Here is a 5,447-nt window from a genome sequence, read left to right on the forward strand (position 1 = left end):
GGGCGCCATTTTGAGCGATACAGCGCTCGGGTTTGCATCGCCGGAAGCCTATTTAAGGCGGATTTCTCCTTGGAATCATTAGACAAGGCACTCTACTCAGCATCTTGACGCTCGCATTGCTGCCAGCGCTATCTTTTTAATAACGACCCTGTTTGTATTTGTTTAATTATTTTCTTCGTTTTTCCTGTTTTTTAAATTGTGCTTGGGTGCTAGTGGGCTGCCAAATTCCCCCCCCCCTCTCACCGCATATAATTTTGTTGTTTCACCGCCGCTTTGGTGGGTCCGGGTCACGGGGATTCTCGGGGTGGACGCCATCTTGGATTGGGCAGTCGATCTCTGTGGCGGGCGCCATTTTGAGCGATACAGCGCTCGGGTTTGCATCGCCGGAAGCCTATTTAAGGCGGATTTCTCCTTGGAATCATTAGACAAGGCACTCTACTCAGCATCTTGACGCTCGCATTGCTGCCAGCGCTATCTTTTTAATAACGACCCTGTTTGTATTTGTTTAGTTATTTTCTTCGTTTTTCCTGTTTTTTAAATTGTGCTTGGGTGCTAGTGGGCTGCCAAATTCCCCCCCCCTCTCACCGCATATAATTTTGTTGTTTCATCGCCGCTTTGGTGGGTCCGGGTCACGGGGATTCCCGGGGTGGACGCCATCTTGGATTGGGCAGTCGATCTCTGTGGCGGGCGCCATTTTGAGCGATACAGCGCTCGGGTTTGCATCGCCGGAAGCCTATTTAAGGCGGATTTCTCCTTGGAATCATTAGACAAGGCACTCTACTCAGCATCTTGACGCTCGCATTGCTGCCAGCGTTATCTTTTTAATAACGACCCTGTTTGTATTTGTTTAGTTATTTTCTTCGTTTTTCCTGTTTTTTAAATTGTGCTTGGGTGCTAGTGGGCTGACAAATTCCCCCCCCCCCCTCTCACCGCATATAATTTTGTTGTTTCACCGCCGCTTTGGTGGGTCCGGGTCACGGGGATTCCCGGGGTGGACGCCATCTTGGATTGGGCAGTCGATCTCTGTGGCGGGCGCCATTTTGAGCGATACAGCGCTCGGGTTTGCATCGCCGGAAGCCTATTTAAAGCCGCTTCCTCCCGCGCAGCGGTTCCGCGCAGTGGGACGCCGTCGCTTAGCCGGAGTCGTGCCAGAGTCCTGCCCGTCTGCGCTCGTCCGCGCAAAGGCCGCGCGGGACGTGACGGGCTCAGGCTCGGGTCCGTGAGAGTTGAACAACGTGTCTGTGGCCATGCTGACATATTCTAGGGAGAGTTTGTTGTCCATCAACCAGGTGAGTCGTTGCTGTGCACGCCCGCCTGTCCATCCTCTCTGTGGTCCGTACCGTTGTCAATGCAATGGCCTGATGCTTGACCCCCCAATGCCTCTCCCGCGGAAACCTCCCTCTGTTTCCCATCATAGCAGGGTTTCCTCTTCCTCTTTGCGGATAATGAACCTGAATGTGAGGTCGATTGTGAAACATCAGCAAAATCTGTACGATCTCATTGAGGATGAAGTCCCGGACATTCTGGCTTTAACTGAAACATGGCTTCAGGAAGCTGACACTGCCATTCTCAATCTGGCATGCCCCTCTGGCTATTCGATGTACACCTTGAATAGAGCATCTCGAGGGGGGGGGAATAGCGCTGATAGTCAGGTCTTGTTTTCCCTGTGTGTGGAATAGCCTTAAGATCGCTGGCTGTGAAAGCGCCTCTTTCAAAGTCTCTGTCAATCCTGAGTTCACACTATCTGGGATGGTGGTATATCGTCCGCCAGGCAGTGATATGTTGTTTAGAAATGCTTTTTCGGATATTGTCGGCACTTTGACCTCTGACTGCGCCAATTTTTCTATACTGGGCGATTTAAATCTGCATTTCGACACACTGTCCAGTTTGACAGCTCGTGCCATCGCTTTGGACCTAGAGGCTTTTCAATTGTTCCAGCTGGTTTCACAGCCTACGCACATCGGGGGACATACTTTGGACCCTTTCTTCACCAACTTGACTGAGGCCAAAGTCACTGCAGTGACCCCAGTAGAATGGTCTGACCATTTCCTGGTGTCCATTCAGTGTCCCGTATCAGTGACTCTTCCCATTTCTTCAGCTAGACGGGTACTCAGGAGATCTTGGAACAAACTCAGGTTGGAAGACTTTCACCATCTTTTGTTGGTGGAGCCCTTGGGCCCATTGAACAATGTGGATGAAGGGTACGATCTCTTCTGTTCCTGGCTGACTAGGGCTCTGGATGCTTTGATACCTATTGTATCAACTAAGATCAACCCTCGCGAGTCTAGTCCTTGGTATGACGGGGCCTTACGCGCCTTGAAGGGAGCCTGTAGACGGGCGGAGAGGGCCTGGCGGAAGACATATGGGGCTGATTTAAAAGCCGCATATGCTGCTTCGGTAAAGCTCTATCACCGGGCCATATGTCGTGCACGTGCGGCCTTCTATGCCGAAGAATTCCGGAACAGCACCAACCCGTCGAAGGCCATCTTCAAGGCGGTTAAAGATCTTATGGCCAAACGGACTATCTCTTTAGCCGAGAGCTCTGTTTCCCATTGTGAATCCCTGGCTTCCTATTTTTTGGGAAAGGTCCAAGCCATTTATCGGGCTTTCCCTAGCATTGGGGTTCTGCTGGGAAGTTCCAATGAGGCACTACGTCAGGTCGACCTGCCCTCATTTCCCCCTTTTACCTCGGACGGGTTTGACAAACTTGCTTTGCAAGTTAAATCAGGATCTCCATCTGATCCGGTAAAGCCTGCTCTCTTTCGAGACCAGACTTTCGTGGGGCGCCCTGTAGTGCGCTCCCTTGTCAACCTCTCTCTAGAGTCGGGGGTAGTTCCAACTAAATGGAAGCAGGCGGTAGTGTCTCCGATCATTAAAAAACCCTCCTTAGACCCGTCTAAGCCTGAAAGCTTCCGCCCCATCTCGCTGTTGCCTTGGCCGGCAAAGTTGGCAGAGGCCCATGTCAACCTGGCCCTGTCGGAACACCTAGCCCGGACCAACGCTCTGGACCCCACACAGAACGGTTTTCGTGCTGGTCACAGCACGGAGACCGCCCTCCTCGCAATGGTGGAATATCTGCGTGCTAGGTTGGATGCGGGTCAGACGGCGGCGCTGATATTGTTAGATCTCAGCGCCGCCTTCGACACTGTATCTCATGGCATCCTCCTGCATAGGCTTGAGGAGATCGGTGTCAGTGGTCTGGCGCTGCAGTGGTTCCGCTCCTTCCTGGACAATCGTTCCTTCTGTGTGGCCATCCCTCCCTTTTCGTCCAGTTTCCAGCCTCTGGCCATGGGGGTTCCGCAAGGGTCTTTGCTAAGTCCCACGTTGTTCAATCTTTACGTGAGACCGCTGGCTGATGTCGCGAGGCAGTGGGGCCTTACTTTGGTCTCATATGCCGATGACACTCAGCTGGGGGTTACCCTTAGCGGTGATGTCCATCTAGATGCCCCCAGGTTTCAGTCCGGACTGAAGGCGGTGGCTTGCTGGTTGACAGAAAACTGTCTCCAGCTTAATGCCACTAAAACAGAGGTGATGGTTGTTGGGAAGGGAGTGGAGCTCTGGGGCGATCAGTGGTGGCCTTCTGAGCTGGGCCCCACTCCGACCCCAGTGTCGGAGGTGAAAAATCTTGGGGTCTGGTTGGACGCTGGCCTTACCTTCATAGGACATACTAAAAAAACGGCAGCCTGTGGTTTTGGTCTATTAAGAGGTCTTAGACCAGTCCTTAAATATTTTGATGCCCCTACCAGACAGCTTGTAGTCCAGGCTACTATCATCTCTCGCCTGGACTACGCTAGCTCTCTTCTGGCTGGGCCTAATCAGGCTGAGTTAACTCGCCTACAGCGGGTTCAAAATGCTGCGGCCAGAGCCATTGTTGGCCTCCCCAGATTTTGCCCGGTGGCGAATGTCCTTCGCTCTCTGCATTGGCTCCCTGTAAGGAAACGTATTCTTTTCAAGGTCCTTTGCTTGACTTTTAAGATTTTAAGAGGTATAGGCCCTGAAATCCTGTCCAATCTTATTTCTTTCTATGTCCCCACTCGTAGCCTCCGATCTCAGGGCCAGGCCCTTGCTGTGGTCCCTAGACTTAGACTCTGTCGGATGGGGGGTCGTTCCTTCAGCGTGAAAGCTGCATTAATTTGGAACACCCTCACAGTTGAAATCCGTCAGTTAGAGGATCTGCTTTCCTTCCGGAGAGCCATTAAGACCTTTCTGTTTTAGTTGTCCATCTTAGGCGTTCCCGTTTCTGTTGTGTTGTGTTTCTCCTTGTCTTTGCGCCGGGACGCTCCTTGGCTGGAGTAGCTGTGCGCATAATAAATCAATTTAACATAACATAACATAACATATGGTGGAGGTTTGTCTTCCTTGGCTGCATCGATAGCTTCAGTAGAGCAATTATATATGTGAAATATTGCACCAACAATCGTGCAGGCATTGTTCTTAAACTTTTCAGTGATGGAATATCCAGATTTGGACTGCCATTGAGGGTTAGAGGCGACATTGGTGTTGAAAATGTTGATGTTGCACATTACATGATATGTAGAAGAGGATTAAACAGAGGCAGTTTTATTTGTGGTTGAAGTGTTCACAATCAACGTATTGAGCGATTGTGGCCAGAGTTAAACAGAGTTGTTGTTCGTTACTTCAAGGATTTGTTCTTTTGGATGGAACAAAATGGAATATTAGATATTCGAAATGAAGTACATCTTTTTGCACTGCACTTTATTTACCTAAAAATACTAAATAAAGCAGTTGCTGAGTTTGTGAACCAATGGAATAATCACCATTTGCGTACAGAAGGGCACTTAACTCCTTTACAGTTATGGACTGGTGGTATGCTCTGTGCCACCTACATATTAGACACCTTTTGTGTAGGAGATGATTATGGTATTGATAACTATGGGTACACGTTTACTGCTGAAGTAAACGATTCTGTACAGGTCCCTTAAAATGTTTTAATTTTAAGAGAAGAAGACGGGGTGGCACTAGAGAATTCAATGGACCCAGACACAAATAATTCTAATCATACAGTAGCACATGTAATTTATTGCAAATCTAATTACCAATGTAGACAATGCTTAAATTCTAAGTAGTTCGTTTTGCTCTCCGATATGCTCCAATGTTTTGTTTTCTTAAAAAAAATACTTTTCCTATTTTTATGCATCATTGAGCAAGGTATATAGCAATTTCTTTACTAATGTAAAAATGACATATTTTGTACAAAACTTAAGTATTTGTTATGTCAGTGGTTGCATTCCACACTGTGGACTTACAATTACTGGAGCAAAAAATATATTTTCATTAAACATGGCCTTTGTTGGTCTCATTATTTAAAATAATAAACTGTGGGAACCCTGAGCTGGACAGCAAGTGGAAACTGTTTTAAACTTTAAAGTGTTGGTGCTAGTTGCAATTGTGTGTTTCAATGACCACTAAACACGCAGTAATTTTAA

Source organism: Triturus cristatus, chromosome 2_2, assembly GCF_964204655.1.
Source record: "Triturus cristatus chromosome 2_2, aTriCri1.1, whole genome shotgun sequence".
In the NCBI taxonomy this organism is placed as follows: Eukaryota; Metazoa; Chordata; class Amphibia; order Caudata; family Salamandridae; genus Triturus; species Triturus cristatus.